Here is a 25,530-nt window from a genome sequence, read left to right as displayed (position 1 = left end):
TTCACCACTTTATTAAAATCCTCAAATACCCCTTCAGGTCCGACATAATCCACACGAGGTCCCACAACATTCTCAGCTCTGCTACATGAAGCTGACAAGAGCGGTCACAGACCAGACCGCTTTCTGTCAGCTCCACGCAGCAACTGAAGTGAGCCGCGCAATCAGCGATGAAGTCACAGGTGAGTTGCGGTCTCGGGTGGAGGACTCCAGCTGGCCGCGGGTAACCTAAGTGACGGCAGTGCTAATTGCGCTCCCCCCTCAGTCACTCAGGGGATTAGCGGTCACCGGTGAGTCCTTCACGGGTGACCGCTAATCAGGACGCCATACACAGACAGAGCCGCGGTATGACAATGAAGTCAGGTGAAGTTCACCCGAGTTCATTCTCATCTGTCTGCTGTCAGTGGGTATGTAGCAGAGCTGAATTGCCGGGGAACGCACTGTCAAAAATTCATCCAAAATGCATGGAAAAAGCATCCAAAATGCATGCGTTGTGGATGCATTTTTTTTTTACAAACGCAGTGTCCAGTCTGCCAGAGGGTGCGTTCTTTTCTGCACTGCAGAGAATGCAACATGTGCACATACCCTAAAGGACAAATTTTAGTTTTGGATGATTCTATTATTTTTACTATGCAATAAACTGGAAAAAAAGGGAAAAACAAACAACATTCTACGTGAGATAAAGGTGAAAATAAACCCACAATTCTGCCATTCTTTCTTGGGTTTGTTTTTTATGGGGTTGACTGTGCTATAAAAATAACCCGCCAATATCCGTACAACAATACCTTTTTTATTAATTAGTGAAAAAAAATAAAAAAAATAAATAATGGGCAAATAAAAAAAACAAAACAGGTCATAAAGATACTAAGTGATATGTAGTATGTGCACAGGAATGATACGGACACATTAGCAGCAATTACAGTCAAATTATTATATATTATTATTATTATTATTATTATTATTATTACAACCATTAGAACCTGTAAAAAAAAAAATGTCCAGCTTTCAAAAAAAAATTACAACAATTTTTTTTAATTTTTTTTACACACACTTAAAATATTGAGCTATTTTTTCTAATGGTGTAGTCAGTTACTCATGGCTGGCAATCCCGATTGCTTTGCTGTGATATGAAGGTGCCCGGGGTCCTGCAGCCCCCCTGAAGAAGTCATGGTTATTTTATGTATTTATGTATGGGAAATGTTGTTTATATGTGTGTGCTCTCGGGTGCACTGTTTTCAGGCACCACTAGGTGTCACTGCTCCCTGGGCCCTTAGCGTGTGGTTGGGATGGAGAACTGGGCTGAAGCAATTAAAGGGAACCAATCACCAGGATTTTCATATATAACTTAAAGCCAGTGCTATACTGGCACTATCAGGCTGATTCTATACATACCTGTAGTGGTCAGCTCGGATGTATAGGTTTTGAAATCAAAGAAAGGAACATTTTTGAAATCAGCAGCTTGAGTGACAGCAGCTGAGGATCAGATGATATCTGGGGGGTATTGATAGTTATCCCCTCCCCCTGTTACAATCAGCATAAGTATTATACAATTGATTTACTTTTTCACTAGCAGGACCTGTGCGAGATCATACCCATGTGACCAGGAGGGGCGGGGCCTCAGCCAACAAAGCTGATACCAGGAAGCAACATTCTTCTGTTGGCTGAGGCCCCATCCCTTCTGGTCACATGGGTATGACCTCAGCACAAGTCCTGCTAATGAAAATTTAAATTGATTGTATAATACTTATGCAAATTCTAACAGGGGGAGGAATAACTATGAATACCCCCAGATATTATCTGCTCCTCAGCTCCACTCTTCACCTTCCCCCATGATGAAGCGGCAAGCGACGTTCTTTTAAGCCGCGAAACGTACGTCGGGCCTCCTCCTACCACCGGACTCAGGTATTATGTGTTCCTTCACTAGGGCTTAAACCATTAAGCCCCCCTTTTCCCTTCATTTGGGTTTATTTGATCCGGCTCTAGGATTTTGCCTGCACCCTAATCTAGGCTAATATTTACACTCTGATTTCTGCTACAGTGTCTTTATGGATGCCGCTGAATTTTGGCACCCCCCTCTTTTACTTATCTAATGGGTCTTTTATTCTTTTTGACTCTTAATTTTTGTTGATGGGGCTGCACGGTTTATATGTATTTCCATAAAAGAACATATTAATACTACTGTAGCTGTCTTCTATGTGTACAGGCTCTCCACCCCTATATATTTTTTCTATGCATTTACCTTGCCACAATCGTTAAAAACCCTTCTGATTACTGGCCAGTGATTTGGGTTATTTATCTCTGCTGGGGATCTTCTCAGGTTTATTTTGCTACACTTATTTACCATATAACCTGGGATTTGTACCATTTTTTGGTGAATTTTCTTTTCCTCCGTGTCTGCATCTGGCCAATGCAGACTCGGGGTTAAGTCTTTTCCCTATTATGGTCATAATGCCCATGTCTCCTAATCGAGATTTGATGTTTTATCAAAGTTTCCTTCTGCTTACATGCCGGTGATTTAGAGACTTGTATCCCTATCAGAGATACAGTTAGGTCCAGAAATATTTGGACAGTGACACAAGTTTTGTTATTTTAGCTGTTTACAAAAACATGTTCAGAAATACAATTATATATATAATATGGGAAAGTGCACACTCCCAGCTGCAATATGAGAGTTTTCACATCCAAATCGGAGAAAGGGTTTAGGAATCATAGCTCTGTAATGCATAGCCTCCTCTTTTTCAAGGGACAAAAAGTAATTGGACAAGGGACTCTAAGGGCTGCAATTAACTCTGAAGGCGTCTCCCTCGTTAACCTGTAATCAATTAAGTAGTTAAAAGGTCTGGGGTTGATTACAGGTGTGTGGTTTTGCATTTGGAAGCTGTTGCTGTGACCAGACAACATGCGGTCTAAGGAACTCTCAATTGAGGTGAAGCAGAACATCCTGAGGCTGAAAAAAAAGAAAAAATCCATCAGAGAGATAGCAGACATGCTTGGAGTAGCAAAATCAACAGTCGGGTACATTCTGAGAAAAAATGAATTGACTGGTGAGCTTGGGAACTCAAAAAGGCCTGGGCGTCCACGGATGACAACAGTGGTGGATGATCGCCACATACTTTCTTTGGTGAAGAAGAACCCGTTCACAACATCAACTGAAGTCCAGAACACTCTCAGTGAAGTAGGTGTATCTGTCTCTAAGTCAACAGTAAAGAGAAGACTCCATGAAAGTAAATACAATGGGTTCACATCTAGATGCAAACCATTCATCAATTCCAAAAATAGACAGGCCAGAGTTAAATTTGCTGAAAAACACCTCATGAAGCCAGCTCAGTTCTGGAAAAGTATTCTATGGACAGATGAGACCAAGATCAACCTGTACCAGAATGATGGGAAGAAAAAAGTTTGGAGAAGAAAGGGAACGGCACATGATCCAAGGCACACCACATCCTCTGTAAAACATGGTGGAGGCAACGTGATGGCATGGGCATGCATGGCTTTCAATAGCACTGGGTCACTGGTGTTTATTGATGACATAACAGCAGACAAGAGTAGCTGGATGAATTCTGAAGTGTACCGGGATATACTTTCAGCCCAGATTCAGCCAAATGCCGCAAAGTTGATCGGACGGCACTTCATAGTACAGATGGACAATGACCCCAAGCATACAGCCAAAGCTACCCAGGAGTTCATGAGTGCAAAAAAGTGGAACATTCTGCAATGGTTAAGTCAATCACCAGATCTTAACCCAATTGAGCATGCATTTCACTTGCTCAAATCCAGACTTAAGACGGAAAGACCCACAAACAAGCAAGACCTGAAGGCTGCGGCTGTAAAGGCCTGGCAAAGCATTAAGAAGGAGGAAACCCAGCATTTGGTGATGTCCATGGGTTCCAGACTTAAGGCAGTGATTGCCTCCAAAGGATTCGCAACAAAATATTGAAAATAAATTTATTTTTTTTGGGTTTGGTTTATTTGTCCAATTACTTTTGACCTCCTAAAATGTGGAGTGTTTGTAAAGAAATGTGTACAATTCCTACAATTTCTATCAGATATTTTTGTTCAAACCTTCAAATTAAACGTTACAATCTGCACTTGAATTCTGTTGTAGAGGTTTCTTTTCAAATCCAATGTGGTGGCATGCAGAGCCCAACTCGCGAAAATTGTGTCACTGTCCAAATATTTCTGGACCTAACTGTATACCCTCTTTACTCAGTATGATGCTTATATGCCAGTGATTTAGGTTATATTATTATAATCCAATTGTGAATACTGTCATTTTCCTGTTGTCCGCACCAGGCCATTTTCCTGTTTTTTACCATCTGTCTCCCCCCTCCTCCCTCAATTGTGTATTATCAATGTGACTTTTTGCACTTGCACTTTGAAATTTATATATAATAAAACTTATGAATTGTTTTCAGCAATTTTGCTCGTGTTCTCCTCTTTTTTGAAATTCTATACATACCTGTAGTGGTCAGCTCGGATGTATAGGTTTTGAAATCCAAGAAAGGAACGTTTTTGAAATCAGCAGCTTGAGTGACAGCAGCTGAGGATCAGATGATATCTGGGGGGTATTGATAGTTATCCCCTCCCCCTGTTACAATCAGCATAAGTATTATACAATCGATTTACTTTTTCACTAGCAGGACCTGTGCGAGATCATACCCATGTGACCAGGAGGGGCGGGGCCTCAGCCAACAAAGCTGATACCAGGAAGCAACATTCTTCTGTTGGCTGAGGCCCCATCCCTTCTGGTCACATGGGTATGACCTCAGCACAAGTCCTGCTAATGAAAATTTAAATTGATTGTATAATACTTATGCAAATTCTAACAGGGGGAGGGGATAACTATGAATACCCCCAGATATTATCTGCTCCTCAGCTGCTGTCACTCAAGAAGCTACTGATTTTATAAACTTTCCTTTCTTGGATTTCAAAACCTAAACATCCGAACTAATCGCTACCAGTATGTATAGACTCAGCCTGATAGTGCCAGTATAGCACTGGCTTTAGGTTATATACGAAAATCCTGGTGATTGGTTCCCTTTAAAGGTTAAATCTCCCAGCATCAGGGAGTTCACAGTGGGATTAGTCAGATTGGGACACTGTTGGGTAAAGAGAAGAAGCTGTACCTGAGAGAGGTATAGCAAGAGAAGTCCAAAGTAATTTCACCCAAGGAAACACTGATCCAGTGGACGAAGGAAACTCTTCAGTAGCTGGGTACAGAAATAGGCACAAACTGACCCTGAAGTCGTGGCCTTGATTTAGTGGAGTTTCCAGGTAGCAGCTGATTCCAATAGGACGGGTCAGGCGTGAGGTAACATAAACCTCGGCGAATGGGTCGACACAGAGACAGTGGTGAGGAACTCCGTCCAGTAGTATATCGCATCCCTGAGGGAAGGGACGCAGTTAGAGCCATGTGTGACGCCATGAATTTACCAGCTGCCACTGTGGTGTTGACAACGGGAAACACAGTCCTATAGTAGTCGGAGAGGTGTACAGGAGGGAGCAGTGTGCAGGAAAATGTGACATGAAACCAAACCGTAAGATACCTGTAACGTTGAAGCTATGTGCCCGCAGTGGATGTGCTCCACAGAAACTGCGAGTTATTCTGTAAAGTATTAAACGTTAACCTGGACTTTGTGTCTGAATTTGTCCTGAGGAGAAGCTGCGGTGTCCCTGGTTGCACTGTCGAGGTGGCAGGAGTGCAGCCCAGAAGAGGAGTGCAGCCTGGAAGCAGGGGCTCGCCTCTGCCCATGACTCTGGCCCCCTGCCTCCCCCACAACACATGCAGGGCTTTGTAAAGGAGGAGCAACAAATAAAATGTTAGCCCTGGGCAGAGCAGAAAGCCTATATACCCCCTGGAGACAAATTCTGATTAGTCACTTTGTTACTATAGTGTTGGAGAAAGGAAGGATGGGTCACAGTGACGCATGCACCTATACCCCCGAGTATAAATCTGCAGTGTTGGTTTGGAGTTACATCCCCGGGGTTTATATTGTGGCTTAATGACACACGCCCAGCTCTAGTGTTACTGATGTCAGCTTACTAATATTGTGCCACTTCTACCTTCTAATTAACTCTTCTAATTACAGCAATCTATGAATGGCTTTGTATATGTAAGTTTTTATTTGAAGCCACTCTCATTATGTACCTAATAGACATAATTGCTTGGAGCTTCCAATTAAGGGTTTCATTCATTTACATATGTGACAATTCAGAGACTATTTCCTTTGATCTATAAGAGTTTTGCAGCTGCAGACAGCGAGGAAATAACCTTGGAATATGCCATCGCCGGCTAATCATTTGGGTTCTGACAACGGTGCTGCTTTCGTCAAGGTGACAAGATGAGATCCTGTACATGGTCCCTTCATTCAACCAATTAGTCTGTTTGATCTGACCCCCTTTGATTACTCAGTTATAATGTTGCGGAAAATCCTACTGATAAGCCAACGCTTGTTATGACTGGTATACCATACACATATAGACTATGGACAGAAGTATTGTGACACCTACCCATTACTAGAGATGACTGGACCCGTGAAAGCTCAGCTTGGCGGATTCAGTCGGACTTTAGATAAAGTTCGGTTTGGACTTGACTTGACTTGACTTGTAAGTCAATGGAAGTCATTAATTGGGGGCAGTTTGGGTATCCGGCCACATGCAGTCAGCAATAAACAGATCACTTTCTAGGTCGGGTGGACGGTGTATTTCCATTTTTTTTTGGGGGGGGGGGGGTGCATACTACATCAGATAACACTGCTGCAAATCGGTGCCGCCGTAGCCGCAAGCAGCCAAACGTTTTTGGCCATGCCTCGGTCGTCCATCTGGCTGCTTCTTCCTCCACGCCTAAGTGTGGAGAGTCGGCTAGGGTGCATGCGTATGCCGATTTGACCCAGCCAGAGCCTAAGCCATTTCTGAGGCTAAGTCCTCAGTTCAGGCTACTGAGCATGCTCCCACACTTAGTGTGAAAAGCCTCTTTGCTCAGGTACTTGGACTTCGTTCTGTGTCCAAGTCCTGTGTTGGGCCTACTGAGCATGCTCAGGCTGATAGTCTCATTTCTAAGAAAAAGTCTGGGGTTCAGGCTACTGAGCATGCTCAGGCACTTAGTGCATTGGAGGCTAAATTCGGTAAGGACTTCACTGGGCATGGCCGTGAGGTGGCAGGCCCTGATAGGCTGGATAGCACCAGGTGTCCTGATGATGTGGCCACTCCGGCCTGGCTCGCGGAGGCCTGCCCCATGACCTGGAACCCCACCATTGGTCATCAGACGATGATTATTAGTGTGTTTGGGGTGGTGCTGTCATGGTGTCATCAGTCACGTGGTGGTTCTGGATAGGCCGCTGGTGACATCACTGATGATGTGACACTCCACTATTGGCCCCTGCAGGCGCCATTGTGGCTCACTCTGGTTTTGGGGCGGACCCTAGGTGATAAAAGGGCGTGGAGACCACTCCACTCTGTGCAGTCTTCCCATATGCACTTGCCCATGAAAGAGCCACACTGCGGCCTACACCCTAGTTCTGGAAGCAGTAGGTAGGGATAGGCGTTCGGTGCCTGTCATGCCAAAATTCGTGGCTCGGCACGTCAGGGTCAGGCATCTCGCTTCTCTCCTACCGTCCAGTCCTACCTGAGCAGCCCAGTGGAGTTAACTGGGCTGCGGCTGCTGCCAACTGTCCCCGGTGTGTCCCTTACGCACATGGACAGTGTACCCCAGGACCCCTGCAGAGGTCCTGGTTTGGGTGTGTGGACCCTGTGGCGTGAACAGGGTTCACAGTTATCCTGATCCAAGTGAAGTTTAACTGTGGTCAGGTTCATATTATTTCGGAGCCACCAAGCTCTGTATTTTCCACCTGATTTACGGGTTGCCAGCAGCTCCTTTACCTTCTGGGAGCACGGTGGACCCCGACTGGCGATTGGGATATACACCACCTTATCCTAATGCACCAGCACACCCGTAACACACTGTTGTTACCCCCAGTGCAAGCCATTCAAACAGTGCAAGCAGCTCGCACTTGGCCATGCACCAAGCATACCTGAGCACAGATAGTGGTTTACATACATAAAGCACCCGAACTCCGAATCCAAACTCTGGGGGGTTTTTTTGGAACGTCTGTGTTTGGTACGAATACCGAACCTCAGGTTCGCTCATCTCTACACATTACACTTACAGGAGCCTTCACCATCTCCCATTTTACATTCATAGGCATTAATGTTCTGCCTTCTGCATTCAATCTGTGTTTTTCATTGTTTGCTTTTCTGTAGACTGTTTCCTTTACTAGGTTGTACTTTAGCTCTCTCTAGTGACCAAACTTTAGTGGCACCAGCCTTGTATTTCATGCTTTCTTTCTCCTCCACCATGCGGTGCATTTTGGGTAGGAAGCCTCCATTTCCTGATGACTCACAAACCAAGGACATTCTCCATTTTATCTCAAGTGTGATAGTATCACTGGAAAGGAAATATATGTTTTTTATTGCCATCTGCAGCTCTGGGCTCTCACCATGTTATATAGCTGCATGTATTAAGTTAGGTTTAAGCTACCTTACATCTGTATGTATATTTTCAGGCTGTGTATGTATGTTCCCTGTTATTTTATACACGTACTGATTGTACATATTTTATTGTTCTAGTTTCACCAATCAAACAACACATCTACTAATGTTCAGTAAATACAGACTTCCTTCAAGCAACAGTCTCCTTATTGCTTAGTGCTTAAAGGTTTAGCTGCCTGTCAATCTTCATATGCGCCAGGACCCATGTAGGCAGGACAGAACAATTAATATAGAGTTGGTGTCTTCATAGCCATAACAGCTCCTGCTTTTCTGGAAAGACTTTCTAGAAGATATGGGAGATGACTGTGAGAATGTTGAAAATTGACAAACCCAAGCTTAGCATTATCACTTTAAAGGAAATGGAATAATTCACCCCGCCATGCTTGATCCGGTATGCCTCATCTGAAGTATGGCGATTCTCAGCTACAAAGGGAGATCACCAGTCCAAATGCGAAGTAATAGCGACACTAACCCCAAAAGTAAAACAAATGCTTTCTATGAATCTTCATAGAAAACATTCTCGTGGCTGAGATCACAGCTGGCGAGAGAGGGTAAGGGGTGCTTCACACACAGCGAGCTCACTGCCGAGATCGCTGCTGAGTCACGCTTTTTGTGACGCAGCAGTGACCTCATTAGCGATCTCGCTGTGTGTGACAATGAGCAGCGATCTGGCCCCTGCTGCGAGATCGCTGCTCGTTACACACAGCCCTGGTTTGTTTTCTTCAAAGGCGCTCTCCCACTGTGACACACAGATCGCTGTGTGTGACAGCGAGAGAGCGACAAATGAAGCGAGCAGGGAGCAGGAGCCGGAGTCTGACAGCTGAGGTAAGCTTGTAACCAAGATAAACATCGGGTAACCAAGGTGGTTACCCGATATTTACCTTAGTTACCAGCCTCTGCAGCTCTCACGCTGCCTGTGCTGCCGGCTCCGGCTCTCTGCACACACAGCTAAGCGGTGTGCGCTGGTAACTAATGTAAACATCGGGTAACCATACCCGATGTTTACCTTAGTTACCAGTCTCCGCAGCTTCCAGACGGCGGCTCCGTGCAAGCGCAGCGTCGCTTGCACATCGCTGCTGGCTGGGGGCTGTTCACTGGTCGCTGGTGAGATCTTCCTGTTTGACAGCTCACCAGTGACCATGTAGCGATGCAGCAGCGATCCTGACCAGGTCAGATCGCTGGTCGGATCGCTGCTGCATCGCTAAGTGTGAAGGTACCCTAAAACAGAGCAGGTGCAAAGAAGATAAGACGATATCCTTTTTGCTCTGTTCCAAGCTTCAATGGGTCAGCATAGGGAGGAAGTGCGTTGCACTACAAATGGCGGTCAGACCAAGTAGTGACTGGTTTTCTCATACCCTTGGACCTCTCAATACTGTAAAACTTCAAATTTTGGAGTAGCCTTTTATTATGGCCAGCCTAAGGCACACCTGTGCAATAATCATGCTATCTAATCACCATCTTGATATGTCTCACCTGTGAGGTGGATGGATTATCTCCGCAAAGGAGAAGTGTCACTAACACAGATTTAGATAAATTCGTGAAATGTATTTGAGAGAAAAAGGCCTTTTGTGCGTATGTCGTGCCCAGGGAAGGTGGTACTCGGTCCCGGGCGATTGCAAATGGGGAATGTCACTCTAGTGGCCATTGCCTGGTCCCGTGTCCTGGAGCTTCTTTTGTAAAAGGGGAGTATTTACAGGGGAGATAAGAGTTAATGTTCGTGACGCCACCTGCGGGTTGCGGTTAAAGGTGGAGAACCGCCGCTGCTAAATGTGGGTACTTCCAGAGCTGGTGGTGGTGTGACGCCCTGACAAAACCAGGTAGTCACACATTAGGCCCCCGCATAACACCTTCCTTCACAGGGTTACATACAGCTGACCTGAAACCCTAGTCACCCAGCTCAGGGCAAGACAGGCACACCAGTGGGCGGGACCAGGCAGTTAGTAAACGCTCACCTAAGGGTCTAGACAGCCCGGGGCGGGAAAACAAGCGGATTAAGTTTGGAGTTTAAGTTGAGAGTAGTGGAGGCTGGGGCTAGGTGTAGCTCCAGCAGAGGAAAAGCTGAAGTTGAATGGTGCCAGGGTTGGAGCCCTGGTACCTTGGCTAGGTGGCAGACGGTGGTGTCCGTCGACAGGTGATGGGAAGACGGCAGCCAGGAGATCCGAGGTAGACCGGGACAGGGTTGGAGCCCACCGGTACCGACACCAGAGACCCGACCCGGAAACCATGTACAGAGGGGGTACTCGGACCCTGAAGCCAGGACCGGAACCAACGGCCTAGCTTATCAACCGATTGAGGGCAGGATTATAGGTCCTGTCCCAACCAAAGTCCCAAAATCAGACAACCACCCACAGGGAGGGATAGGGCAACTGCCAGGGCCCAGAGATCCCACGAGTCAGCGTCAGCGTCAGTGGGCACGGCTCCTCTGGTACACAACAATCCGGGAGCAGACTTCCGTGTTCCATACCGGGAAGTCCAACACAAGCAAACACAGTGCAGAGGGAAAAGACGGCAACCACCAGCTCGGGTGGGGGACCAGAATACAACCGGCCGTGGCAGCCGGCCACCAGTACCTTGGTTTACCAAAAGACTCGTGTGATTCATTTAATTGTGAGTAACCAAACATCCCCTGGTACGTCCGGGCGCGCAAGCCCCTGCCATCGCCATACCCTGCACAGAGACACTGGGTCCCGGGGCAACCATCCCTACCCACGGAGGGGGTTAACATCCAGCTGCCACCACATCTCCCCCGGGTGTCCCACAACAGCAGTGGTGGTGTCCCACTTCACCACACACAGTGGGTGTCGTCACGAACTGAATACAGCCAAGGCCGTACAACTACGTCCCCCTTTTCATTTGGCGAATCCCCGTGACCCCCGGGTCCGGAGGATCCTTCGAGCCACACAGCGGGTCCAGATCCGAACAGCCCGGCTTCTACAGGCGTGGGGGCGGCGCAGTGGTTGCAGCAATGGTGTTAGGCCCTATGCAGGTAGGGCTGTCTCTGGTAAATGTGACAGGGTAATAATTTAGACCACACCAGATTGTCTTGAACAGTCTCTACTCACTCAGGCCCTTGGATTACTGGTTCAGGTCCCTTGGAGTATCAGTGCCAATGTACTGAGCCAGGTTGCTCTGTCCCCATCACTCTCTGTTGGTTGGGTCCCATAGCGTGGAGCGTTTGGGGCCCGACTGTCCCCTTTGGGGTACAGTCTCCTTCTCCATACGGCGGGCAGTGCGGACCCTGTGGGCTGGTAGGCGTCCAAACCCCGATCCTAGTTTACTGCTGATGCCCCTGAATTATTTGGTTCGGTGAAGTCCATGAAGGTGTTCTCACCGAGCAGGTATTTATCAAGCCGTGTAGAATTGGCGCCTGATCTAGGGCCCTGTGCCCTTTGCGTGCTCCGGGCCCAGTGGTACTTGCCCGTACCCGCCCCTGGCGACCTCTCTCCCGTGCCCCCGGGGTCACCGCTGCACGCACTCAGCTCCGGCACATCTGCACACCTCTCTGTACGCTTCACTTCTCTAGACTCTCTGCTGACCTCTCCCACTAGGCTGGCTAATCCCGGGACTCGTCCCTTCCATGGCGACCATCCCCTTACATGGTTATCCCTCTATGCCCAGTGTGGAGAGGAGAACTAAGATTTTGGTTGTGCTTTCGTGGTATCGGCACTGGTACTCCAGGTCCCAGGGGGTAGGTCCTGCATCACCAAGAGGATGCAGTTCCTTGTAGTGCCCTGAGTGGCTCAGGGGTGCTACACGTTGAAAAAATCTTAGATCTTAGAGTTAAAAAATGGTGTGATGTGAACCCAATAAATAATGTACAATATTCAGATATCAAATTTTGATCACCTGCGCTAAACAAAGAATGTAATCACCTGATGTATAACAAAAGCTTAAAGATAGATCTATATATATCAGAAAGGGGCCTATAGCCAAAGAGCTGTGAATGAAGATCATAAAACATACATTAGTAAGTAGGACCTGAGAATCGGGACAGCTGATAACAGAGGAGTGGAGAGGAGACCCATCCGCGTGCAATCCTTTTTTTACAGTAGCAGCCATTACTCATTTACAGGACCATGTACAGTTTCCTATGTTACAAAAGTGTACTGGATTTGTAAAAATTGGATGTCATACTGTGGCATCCGATTTTTTATTTTTTTTCCCCGCACCCATATACAGGAATGGGTGAGCCTCATCCGCTTTCAGAGTCAAACCGCAGCATGCTTCGATTTCTTGGCAGACAAATTAAATGTGACAAATGTGACAAAAAATACATTCATCTGCACTGCCTCAATGAATAACATGGGTCTATGTGCTATGCAAGAAAAAAATCAGGTAGCACTTGTCCAATTTATACGCTCATGTGCATGAGCCCTAAATAGCATTTACCATATTTTTTGTTTTATAAGATGCACTGGATTATAACACGCACCCCAAATTTAGAGAAAAAAAAGGTAAAAACAAAAATATAGGGTCCGTCTTATAATCCGGCTGTGTCTTACTGCGGGGGGGGGCAGCAGCAGTGGTCGAGCGAGGTCACAGGAGGCAGCTGGATTAGGGCAATGTTGCAGGCGGGTGTCCTGGATGCTTGCTGCAGGCGCTATGAGGCAGGAGCATCCAGAAACTGTCGGCGGTGAGAGCTTCATAGAAATGGCGCCCGGAGTCGGTGCGTGTGCAGATTGAGCTATCGACTCAATGACGAGCCGAGATCTCATCTGCACACGCGCCACCTCTGGACGCCATTTTCCTTAAGTCCACTGCTGGGAGATCACTGTGCGTAGATGAGATCTTGAGTCGAGAGCTCAATCTGCGCACCTGCTGAATCTCAGAGCCATTATTTGAAGCCCACACTGCCAACATTTTGAGGATGGCCCCTGCCTCACCCCCCGCCACACCCACAGCAAGCACAGCCCGACATCAGCATCAGCACCGCCATATAACAGCACACAGCCCACAGCATCGCCCCTGCCTCCAGTATCCCCTCTGACTGATCCATCGGTAAGCTACATTCGGCTTATAAGACGCACCACCCATTTTTCTCCCAGATTTTAGGGAGGAAAAATGTGTTTTACAATCTGTGCTATAAGAGTGTATGAGCCCTTTGTAGCTTAATAGCTCATCAAAATGCAGAATTCCACCAGTTTTGGAGATGGAAATCTGCCCCTTTACTGTTGCACAGCTTCTAGTTTTCCAGGTGCAGAACAAAGTTCACAGAGCAGATTACATAGGATAACAAGCTCTTTAGTTCTGGAACATGAGGTAATGATAAGCACAGTCATAGAAAGAAGTCCTTGTCTGTTACATATACCAACACCCTTTCTCAACAGTAAGGACTTATTCAGTTAAGCCTAATTTATTCATTATTATCTGATGTCTTTCAGCATTCAATGCCTTTGTGAAAATATCTGCTGTCATATCTTCAGTTGGACAATATTCTAATTTCAGGATTCCTTGTTCCTGGTGATCCCCCAAGAAATGATACTTCACATTTCCCAAGTCTTTGCTCTCGAAATGTTGATCCAGAATTCTTAGTATGTCCTCTTTGTCCCTTTCTTTTTCAAAACAAAGTAAAATATCATCAACATATATAAGTACATAGATCCATCTGTCTATCAGTCTTTTTGTGTATAGGCAAGGATCAGCTTTGCTTCTTTGAAATTTTTCATTTGTGAGCACTTCTGTGATTTTTATCATTCCACGCTTTAGCAGCTTGTTTTAAACCGTATATACTTTTCTGTAGTTTACAAACCATGTTCGGGTTACTTTTATCTTTGAATCCTGGAGGTTGTTCCATGTAAATATCTTCTGTTAAATCTCCATTCAAAAATGCTGTCTTGACGTCCAGATGCTTCAACTCCATTTGTTTCATTGCTGCAACTGCAAACAAAGTTCTTATTGTAGTATGTTTGACAACTGGAGTAAATGTTTCATCATAGTCTTCTCCATATTTTTGAGAATAACCTTTAACTACGTGTCTTGCTCAGTATCCTTCAGTTGTGCCATCTGTTTGGTATTTTACTTTAAAACCACTTTTACATCCTATAGCTTTTCATCCTTTTGGTAATTCTGTCAGTGTCCATGTCTTTGAGTCATGCATGGATTTTATTTCTGTTTCTGTTGCCTTTATCCATTTATTAGCTTCTTCTTCAGGAAGTCGAGATATGTCTTCCCAAGTGGTAGGTTCATAAATTTTGCTTGTACTTGCCTTGTATGAAAGACGTATTGGTGGTTTTCCTTTGTTTTCTCTTATTGAACGTCTTGGTTCTGTGTCTGTTTGTAGTTGTATCTCTTCATTTTCAGTATTCTGTTTTTCATCAATTTCAACTTCTTTTTCATCAGATGTTCTTTCAGTTATATCACTGCTGTTTTTCTCATTTTTTTGCTTCCAGTGAAATCATAGTGTCTTCATTTAGATCCTCAATGAATGTCACACTGTTACTCACCATAAAGGCTACTTTACACGCTGCGATATCGGTCCAGATATCGCTAGCGTGGGTACCCGCCCCCATCTGTTGTGCGACACGGGCAAATCGCTGCCTGCGCCGCACAACAGACCCGTCACACATTGAATTGGTCGGTGGCTGACCCCCACCATGCTATGCACCCCAATTTGGGATGTATTCCACCTGTCTAGATTTTGGCGGTTGGTGACTGTACACATTCAGTCATCAGGCCTTGTCCACAGGCTTTTTACTTCATGCAGCATTTGCTTGGACCTGTCCCGCCCACAGCCATGACTCAGTCATGGGTATGGGATTGAAATAGACCAGGTGAGTGCTGCTAAGAGCAGTTCTACTATTCATATGTTTATTTAATCGTATGAACGTATATCTTACCATCATATAAAAATAAACACCAGACAATAGACAGTGATTGAAAAATATCAAAAGGATAAAAATCAAATTTGAATATCAAGATTTTCTATATATGCAATAGCGTTATCATTTACAATATAGAAATCCTTCTTGTCACCATGGTAGGATCTCAGGGGGCACTCCTCAACAATGTGCTGGATAGTTTGACGATCTGCTCCACAGTCACAGGTCGGAGAGTCATATTTTCCCCACTTATACATAAAATCTGCACAGACGCCAAAGTTTATTCTGATACGATTTAGAGTAACCCATGTTTTCCTTGGTAGATTGAAGCCTGGTGGAGGGTTTTGTAAATTAGGGAACATTTGTGGATCACCTTTTACTACATTGACCCAAAGTTCTTGCCATTTCTCCTCTAAATTGAAGTTTTGTTCATGCAAGGTGATTGCAGTTCGGATGGGTGGATGTCTTGATTTCAATCGTTGTATTGTAACATCTCTGATATTTTGGTGTATTGGAAGTTTTTCATTACTCCCTACTTTTATGTATTCTTTAAGTAGGAGCTTTTGTCTTCTTAGATTTGCGGGTGCGATATGACTCAGCACAGGTAACCAGTGAACAGGTGTAGGTCTAATAGCACCAGATATTATACGCAAAGAGTTGTTCAGCTGAGTGTCAATTAAGTTTACATGACAGCTATTTAACCATGCTGGAGCACAGTATTCTGCAGCAGAGTACACCAGGGCAAGAGTAGATGTTCTCAAAACAGATGTTGCCGAGCCCCATGAGGATCCACAAAGTTTCTGAATAATATTATTACGTGCTTTCAGTTTCTGTGCCAATTTATCCAGATGGGATTTAAAAGTTAGACTTCTATCAAGGGTTACACCTAAGTACTTAGGATTGAAATTTTGTTTAACAGATTGGCCTTCAAATTGTACTTTAAGTTCAGTCTTGGCACTTGCATTGTGTAAATGAAAGCAACAAACTTCCGTTTTTGATGGGTTAGGTTTTAATCTCCATTGTCGGAAGTACTTTCCCATTACACTAAGATCTTTTGTAAGAACGTCCTCTGCTTCCTCCATTGTTTTGCTTACCATAGCAAGTGCCCAGTCATCGGCATATCCAAATTTCCGTGACACTGTTTTAGGAATATCAGCTAGGTACAGGGCAAACAGGAGAGGTGCCAGCACTGATCCCTGGGCCAGTCCGTTGTTTAAAGATTTCTTACAACTGGTTGAATCGCCCATAATAAGATGAAAAGTTCGATTTGCAATCATATTGTTCAAGAGGTACATCATTTTCTTACATGGAATCACCTTCAGAAATTTATATAAAAGTCCTTCCCTCCACACAGTATCATATGCAGCAGAGAGATCAATAAACGCCACTGAAACTTTCTTGTTCTTCTGGAATTCAGCTTCAATGAGAGTTGTCAAAGCTAAGACTTGGTCACTACAGTTTCGAGCAGGTCTGAAGCCGGCTTGCTCTATAGGTATTGAGTCGAAAATCTTTAGACTGATCTTGTTATATATTAAGCGTTCTAAGAGCTTATATAAGCAACTCAACAAGGCAATGGGTCTATAGCTTGATGGATTATCTTCAGGCTTCACAGGTTTTAACAATGAAATTATTTTGGCATGTTTTAATTTACTAGGGACTTGAGCATTCTCCATAATATCTGAGAAGAACTTTGCCATCCATTTTTTCGCATAAGGTCCACAGTTTTTGAGAAATTCAGGATGGATCCCATCAGAGTCGGGAGCTTTGTTAATTTTAGTTTCAGCAAGGGCAATTTCAATGTCACAGGTTGTAAAAGCACGTGAGTATTCTTCAGATGGCGCCACTGATGATTTTAATAGCTTAAACTTACTTTTAACTTCTATGGTGTGAGCTCGGTCTTTTGGGCTTCTTGAGATGTTCACAGTGTGTGCTGCAATTTGATTTGAAGATATAGAATTCGTTTTGTGCTTTACTTTACGATTTCCTTCTAGTTTTCTTAAAAGAGACCATGCTTTTCTGCTGGACCTTTTAAAGTCCAAATTCACAACTGTTTCCATCCATTTAATACAACATGCTGCATTCAGTTTGTTCAACAATTCCTCACCAATTTCACCATCTTCACTCTCAAGAAATTGTCTGTACAGTTGTTCACATTCATCAGACCATCCTGGGATATATTCTTTGCGAAAGCCACGTGGTATTGATTTCTTTGCAGCTGTAATAACTGCTTTACAAAACCGTTCATAGTTTTTACTGATTGGTGGTATCCAGCCGATACACTTATCAAGGTGATCTGCAAACTTCTTCCAGTTGGCTTTGGCAAGGTTCCATCGAGGACGCGGATACGACGTTACAAGAGGAATAGATACTCCAATGGTGATGATGACAGGGCAATGCTGGCTACGAGGGAAATGTTTGACAACACATCGAGATGTAGACAAAGGTTGATTGTTTCTATTGCGTGAGACAAAACATAAGTCAGGATTGTATCCTCTCTGCCAGGCTGCTGACTGGAAAGTTGGAAAGTCCTTTGCATCAAAAACGAGGAATATATTATGCGCTTCAGACCAGTTTACCAGATACTCGCCATTGTCATCGTTGCTAGCATATTGCCAAAGCTCGTGGTGGCTATTGAAATCTCCTATGTATACAGTAGGGTGTGGGTGAACATGAATGACTTCTGTGGGCCATTGTACTGCAGGAGGCTTGTAAATATTAACAATTGTGATATCGCCAACTTTGCTCACAACTTCATGGATGTCATTTTCAACAGATGTAGATACAAGCATTGCGTTTTCAATGTTACTTTTAACATATGTGGCTACACCGTAATGAGAGTCATATGTAGCACCACTTAGATCAAAGCCATAGATGGAGCCACGAACTAGGAGTTGATCTTCATTTTCAACATGCGTTTCCTGAAGAACAAGTACATCTATTTTGTTATCAGTGAGGAACTTGTGGAGGAAAACACATTTTAGGCGGCTGATACCTTCAATATTAATTTGGCAGATATTCACCATGGGTCCAAGATCTTTCATTTGAGGAGTGACATTTGTGACAATACCATTATATTTTTTAGGCATTGTCAAAGTTGTTCCTTTGTTCCTCTGTTGATTATCAGGTATGAGGTAAGATATACTGACCAGGAAATCTAGATATAACTTGACTGTTTGGTCATCAAGATTGTTAGTCCTTTAGCGTTACCCAGGGTGCACCACGTGGAGGCGGACTAACATTTCATATGTGAGGCCGTATGGCACATTTTATAAAAATATTTTAGTGTAGGACTGCCTCAAATGAGATTTGCCGTGACGTGGCGAGGTAGCTCAAGAAATTGCAATTTTTTGCCAAAAATCTCAAAATTTTATAAGTACAGTTTGGAATTTTTAGTGCTGGAGTGCACATTTGGTGCTGACTTTTTGTTTGTTTTTTCTTCATTGAATTGGTCGGTGGCTGACCCCCACCATGCTATGCACCCCAATTTGGGATGTATTCCACCTGTCTAGATTTTGGCGGTTGGTGACTGTACACATTCAGTCATCAGGCCTTGTCCACAGGCTTTTTACTTCATGCAGTATTTGCTTGGACCTGTCCCGCCCACAGCCATGACTCAGTCATGGGTACGGGATTGAAATAGACCAGGTGAGTGCTGCTAAGAGCAGTTCTACTATTCATATGTGAGGCCGTATGGCACATTTTATAAAAATATTTTAGTGTAGGACTGCCTCAAATGAGATTTGCCGTGACGTGGCGAGGTAGCTCAAGAAATTGCATAATTTTGGCAAAAATCTCAAAATTTTATAAGTACAGTTTGGAATTTTTAGTGCTGGAGTGCACATTTGGTGCTGGCTTTTTGTTTGTTTTTTCCGTCACACATACTTACCTGCCCGGCGACGTCGCTGTGACCGGCGAACCGCCTCCTTTCTAAGGGGGCGGTCCGTGCGGTGTCACAGCGACGTCACTGAGCGGCCACCCAATAGAAGCGGAGGGGGCGGAGATGAGTGGCCGGAACATCCCGCCCACCTCCTTCCTTCCTCATAGCGGCCGGGAGGCAGGTAAGGAGAGGTTCCTCATTCCTGCGGCGCCACACATAGCGATGTGTGCTGCCGCAGGAGCGACGAACTACATCGTTACTGCTGCAGTAACGATAATCGAGAATGGACCCCCATGTCACCGATGAGCGATTTTTCACGTTTTTGCAATGATGCAAAATCGCTCATCGGTGTCACACGCAGCAACATTGCTAATGCGGCCGGATGTGCGTCACAAATTCCGTGACCCCAACGACTCCGCATTAGCGATGTCGCAGCGTGTAAAGCCCCCTTCACTCTGTCTGTTTTGGGATCTAGGATTCTATATCCTTTGCAATTTTCACTATATCCAACAAATATTCTTATATTCTTTCTTTGATATTCATCTATGAGTCTGGTCTTCACAAACTCTAATGTAATGTCTGTTTCAGGTATTGTCTCTAGTGCATTTATTAAAGTAGTGTATGAATCCGGTAAACTGCATAATAATATTGCTGCTATGTGGCTATCCTTAATATGTTCACCAATTGATCTCAGCTGTGATATCACTTCTATCATAGCGAATATATGCTTCTGCATGTCATTGTCTGCATTCAGTCTAAGGCTATGTGCCCACGTAGAGTATTTTCATGCAGTTACGCTGCGATCTGCACCGCAGCGTAACTGCATGCGTCCTGCGTCCTCAGCACAATCTATAAAGATTGTGCCTAATCCATGCCCACGTGGCATATTAGAACACAGCGCTTTGGCTACTGCCGAAGCGCTGCGTTCTAAGAAGTGACATGTCACTTCTTTCATGCGTTTTGCATGCAGCCCCCGCTTTGTCTATGGGAGGGGCTGCATCCAGAGCGCATGAAATCGGCAGTAACCGAAGCTTCAGAACGGAGCTTTTCAGCTGCGCTCTGAAGCGCGCATGCAGTTGTGACGCCCTGGGCAAGCCAGGGGTCACAGGTCACAACGCCACCACACCCCACACTTCAGGTAGGCACATCACAGCTAAACTACAAATCCTTGTTGCCTTCCTCCAGAGGCTGATGGTTCACACCAGGGGGTGGGCCAGGCGGTTGGCTCCGCCCACCAAGGAGGACACAGCTCTGGAGGCGGGAAAACCAGGCAGAGAGAGTGTGGAGTTTGAAGGGAGAAGAAGTCTAGTCAGGGAGGAGGAAGTGGAAGGAGTGGAGGAGTAGCCCAGACAGGGCTAAAGTAAACAGCTAAGTGAAATCGAAGGAAAGAAAAGTGAAAAGGAGAAAAGCAAGTGAGGTGACAAGAAGGAAGAAAAGCCTGAAGGGTCCAGCTTTGTGTAGGGCCAGATCAGCAAGGTCAGCGACGGCGGTGACTGTCTGGAGGGGGACCGTTTGGAAGTTCCTGGAAGGACCCCGTTGGCTGTGTGCCCGGTGGTATGGAGCAGTGTTCCGAAGGACAGTCAGCACCAGGGCAGGGGCCTCTCGGACCCCGGCAAGGCTAGGAGTCGCCAAATTTGCCGAATCCGTCAGTGACGGGGACGCAGATCCCCCAACAACAAAGTCCCGATTGAAGGCAACAGCTCAACCATTACAGGGGAGACACCGCCAAGGCACCAGTTTCCCCAGGGCCAGCGCCTGCGGGCAAAGAGTAGAGCTCCCCCGGTCCAGCTTGAAGCCGGGGAGCGGGTAACCGGAGGGAATCCACCGCTACCACAAGTCAACCATAGGTGCAAGGAAGAGGGACATTACCGTCACCTACCGGGAGTGCAGGTGCAGCCGTCTGTGGGACCGTCCTACCAGCCATTTGGTTTACCGTAAAACTGTGTCCACGTCTCAGGCTGAGTGAGTACCACAGTGCCGCAAGGCACCACGCTGCCCCCCGCGTCCCTGCGCCCACCAGGCCCCGCACCTCACAAACCTTCACCGGGCCCCGGGATCACCAACCCCTGCCCACGGAGGGGCAACACAACACCTGGCTGCTCCGCATCACCATCCCCGGGATCCCCGTATTGAGCAGCGGTGGTGCAATCACCACAACCGTGAGTGGCGTCACGGACAATAATCATCCCCACATCCAACAACTCCCTTTCACTCACGGGCGAGGAGTGCCGCTCGAGAAACCCCCGGGATCCGGCCTACGGCTCGAGCCACCACTGAGCAGCGGCCGCCAGACCCGAGCAGAAGGGGGTGAGCGCGATGTGCCGACACCCTCCTCCCCGCCCGCGACACAGTGACGTTACGCTGCTGTGCAGAGTGCACACATGTGGGCACATAGCCTCATACTGTAAAGCTTTTTTAGCAGAAATAACTTGGGATTTAAGCTGGATCTTTCAAGTAGCTTTCTTAAAGCCTCCCACATTCCCTGTGCTGTATCCTCATTCCTTATGTGGATTAATTGAGAATCTTCAACTAATAGGCTGATAGTAGCTCTTGCTTGTCTATTTTTCTTATCCCATGTCTGATTATTATCATTATCTGTAGTTACTTCCCATAAATCATATTTAGACAATAACATCTCCACTTTGAACTTCCATAACTGATAGTTCTCATTATTCAGCTGACCTACTGTGAGTTTTAGCTCTGCCATTCTAACTTGTCTTACTTGTTTGGAGAGAATTGTTCTGAAGAATTCACCTGCATTCACCAGGGTCTTGCTGAGCTTTCTGGTGTCCTGGGTGTCTAGGATCTTGGGGTGTCTGGGATTCATGGGATTTTGAGGTGCCTGGGCCCATAACCTGTTGCACAGCTTCTAGTTTCCCAGGTGCAGAAGAAAGTTCACAGAGCAGATTACATAGGATAACAAGCTCTTTACTTCTGGAACATGAGGTAATGATAAGCACAGTCATACATCATTGCATCAGGAAGAGAAAGTGAAACTAGGAAGAAAACAAAAAACTTTACAATACAGTGAGTAAGGAAACTTTACGCAACATCGCCATCTACTGTTAGATCATCATATAGTCCTCCTTAACACATAAAGAAGTCTTTGTCTGTTGCATATACCAACACTTACCTCTTGGGTCCCATTATTTAGGCCTCACAGGTTGCACTAATGATATGTGCACACCTGTACTAAACACAGTCATAGATAACATAAACTTGCACCATGAAATAGCACTTCTGGGTAGTGTCTCCCTCTGCTGGTGAATAGGTGAAACATGTCCTCTGTTGTATATGTCACTCGTGGATTGGTAATACCTGAATTATTTTTTTTCATTTATTATTTAACACACATAAATATACCCTATACTTGACTTATAATTTTGCTGAAAAAATGCCCAATAAACTATAAAACAATAATGTTTAAATGTATGCAATTTCTGTTGTCACATCTTGTATTTCCACATGTACCTTTCTAGGCATTGTCACTTATATTACATATTAACTCGCCTGCCGTTTGTGCTTCTTTGGTCCGCAGTAATGTGAACCCTTCTGTTCCTCAGTTCATGTGTTTATTTAGGACACTTTACTAACAATGAAGTTCAGGGTTGGAGGACAGAAATGTCAGCCAAGTGTAATAGACTGTGATAGAATAAGCAGCCAGGTTTATGCAAAACCACATGATGTATGTACACTGCTTAACACTGGAAATGCAACACCAAGGAAAAGCCAAATAAATATGGAAAGCACAGGATGGACTGACATGATAATGATATGCTAAATAGTAACTACATTTTCAAAAAATCTCAACTAATTCAGCATTGAGTATGAGCTCCCTGCAAAGAAATCCGTGCACTTACAGCCTTGGATGCTATCAATGATGATATTAATGGCTGCCTGAGGAATGTTCAACCATGCTCCATGCATTTGGTCACGAAAAACTTCAAGATCCACTACTGGCAGCTCCTTTTGCAATTGCCAACTGTCACAATTCCTCTGTGCAGAGCATCTTACCTTTGGAGATGCTCTGCTGCACTTTCCTGTGTTACTAGCTAGCAGTGTGTTTGTCAATGTTGGTGCTGATTACTCAGGTGTCCCACCTTCCTGGTAATTGCTCAGGCTTCTTTACTGAGCATGCTCACCTAGGACATCGCCAGTTGTATTTTCTGGTTCTGCAGTACTGCTGTTGGTTTGTGTCTCTGTAATGGGATCAACAATTCAGACTGCATCATTAATGTAGAAATGGATTTGAATATTGCTTCAGCCCTTGCCCACAAGGGGGCAGTGTCAGACTGTGCAATCACAAACACAGAGATGGGAAATCCCCTCCAGCAGTTTGTGTGTTCTAACCAGGAAGAGAAAGTGCGGGAAAATCATTCAGCTCCGGAGCTTAGCCAGGAGAGAGCTGCGTGTGGTCTCTCTGAACACAGGGCTCTTTTGCCACCGGATTCTTGGAGGAATCACCCTGTGGAAGTGGTTCCTGCCATCCCTGGACTGCAGAGCATCGCGCCCGGAGTGCAAATCCAGGGGCTGTGACAACTTGACTGCAGAGCATCGCACCCTGAGTGCAAGTACAGGGGCCGTGACCTCCCTTCTTCTGCTCGGTGTGCCCCGGGACTAAAAGACTGACTAGAATCCGTTACCAGCGGGAGAAGATCAAAGGAAAAGACTGAGGAGCTGCATCCCTTCAGCGCTGCACCGGGACCCATCATCGTGAGACTCCAGGCCTGCGACATGGGAGCGGCATCTTCTTCTGGGATAGACTGGTACGTGATTGTAGGGAAAGTTAGGGAAAGTTGCCGCCATTTCTTTGTTGTTTTCTTCCTTTCTTTTTGCTGCGTACCCGGAAGGAGTGTAGATCCCGGTACTCCACAATACTCATGTGCGCAGATAGTTCGGTTGATTGTATTATAAATATGTTTCCTAGTAAAGAAATGTTACTACCGGTAAAATCTGAGTATGGGGATTTTGTTGGAATCGAGCATACACACACACCCGCGGCCCTACCACCGGTCGCTTCATCTCTGTTCTGATTTTTCTTCTCTGACCCCGGATCGTTATTTGACTCTCTGCCTGCTCCCTGTTCCTGTCGTTAACTTGTGCCTGCTTGACCTTGGACCGTTATCTGACTACGTCTCTTCTTTCTCCCTGAACTAATTACTCTATTTTCTCCTTGTGCTAATGTGACGCCCCTGACTCTATCAGGGTGTCACAGGGAACTGCACCCCTGTCTCTCATGGTGCTAAACCCACCCTCCATGGTTCTGGGTTCCTACACACTGGTATTGCTCCCATCAGCACTCAAATCCTAACCACACCTCACACCACACCCTGTCAGGCACACCAGTGGGTGGTCTATCTGGAAAAGGGCCACCTGCCTAGGGGTCAGGCAGAATTGTGGGAGGGAGGAAGTGAGATGAGTAGTAGCCCTTAGAGAGTGAGGAACTCAGGAAGGTGTAGCTTCCTGTGTTGACCTTGGTTGGGTCGCAGACGGTGGTCTGGGACCTGAGGAGTTGGAGACCCGGTCGCAGGATATTGGAGGAGGTGTTTCAGACTTAGTTTTGGAGAACGGTCGGCACCAGAAGTCCAGTAACCGGAACGGTACCGAGCATGGCAGGGTACAGGACCCTAGATCAGGGAGTAGCTTCACGCAACCTGATTATTCACCTGTGGAGGAAAATCTCTTTATGAACTTTCCCCAAGAGCTCAGAGATCGAAGGCATCAACACAACGAGGGGGATAGGGCTTTTGCACTTATGCAGCCTACTGAAATCCCAAGTGTCAGCGATCCAGAGCACAGCTCCACTATTTCAATATATAGAGTGGGACCCTGACAGCTTCAGGCCGAAGGGTCACTCAGGAACATCTACACAATTGTACATGGAGGCAGACTCTGGACCACTAAGCAATACCAGTGGGAATGGATACTCGGACAGGCTCCCCAGAGTGGCAGCGACACCCTGAGACTTGGTTTACTTCTGTGTCAGAGTCTGCTTATTGGCAGCACTAATAAATGCACCGCATGAGTGAGTAGACTTGCCTCACCAGGTCCGAATCTGGCCAAATCACCTCCACCATCCCATTCACCATCCCAACGGAGCCCCGGGGCCTTCCCTACCCATGGAGGGACCACCATCTCGCTCCATCCACCTCAGGTACTCCCATTGGCAGCGGCGGTACTCCCTTACCGTACACCACGCGTGACATCACGAACTGTCCTCTTTGTAAATATTTCCCCCTTTTATTTGAGTGGCCGCTGAGCCCCGGGTCCGGGGACTTTCGAGCCAGAGCA

The sequence above is a fragment of the Anomaloglossus baeobatrachus genome, chromosome 6 (genome assembly GCF_048569485.1).
Source record: "Anomaloglossus baeobatrachus isolate aAnoBae1 chromosome 6, aAnoBae1.hap1, whole genome shotgun sequence".
Taxonomy (NCBI): domain Eukaryota; kingdom Metazoa; phylum Chordata; class Amphibia; order Anura; family Aromobatidae; genus Anomaloglossus; species Anomaloglossus baeobatrachus.
This window is presented reverse-complemented; position numbering follows the sequence as displayed.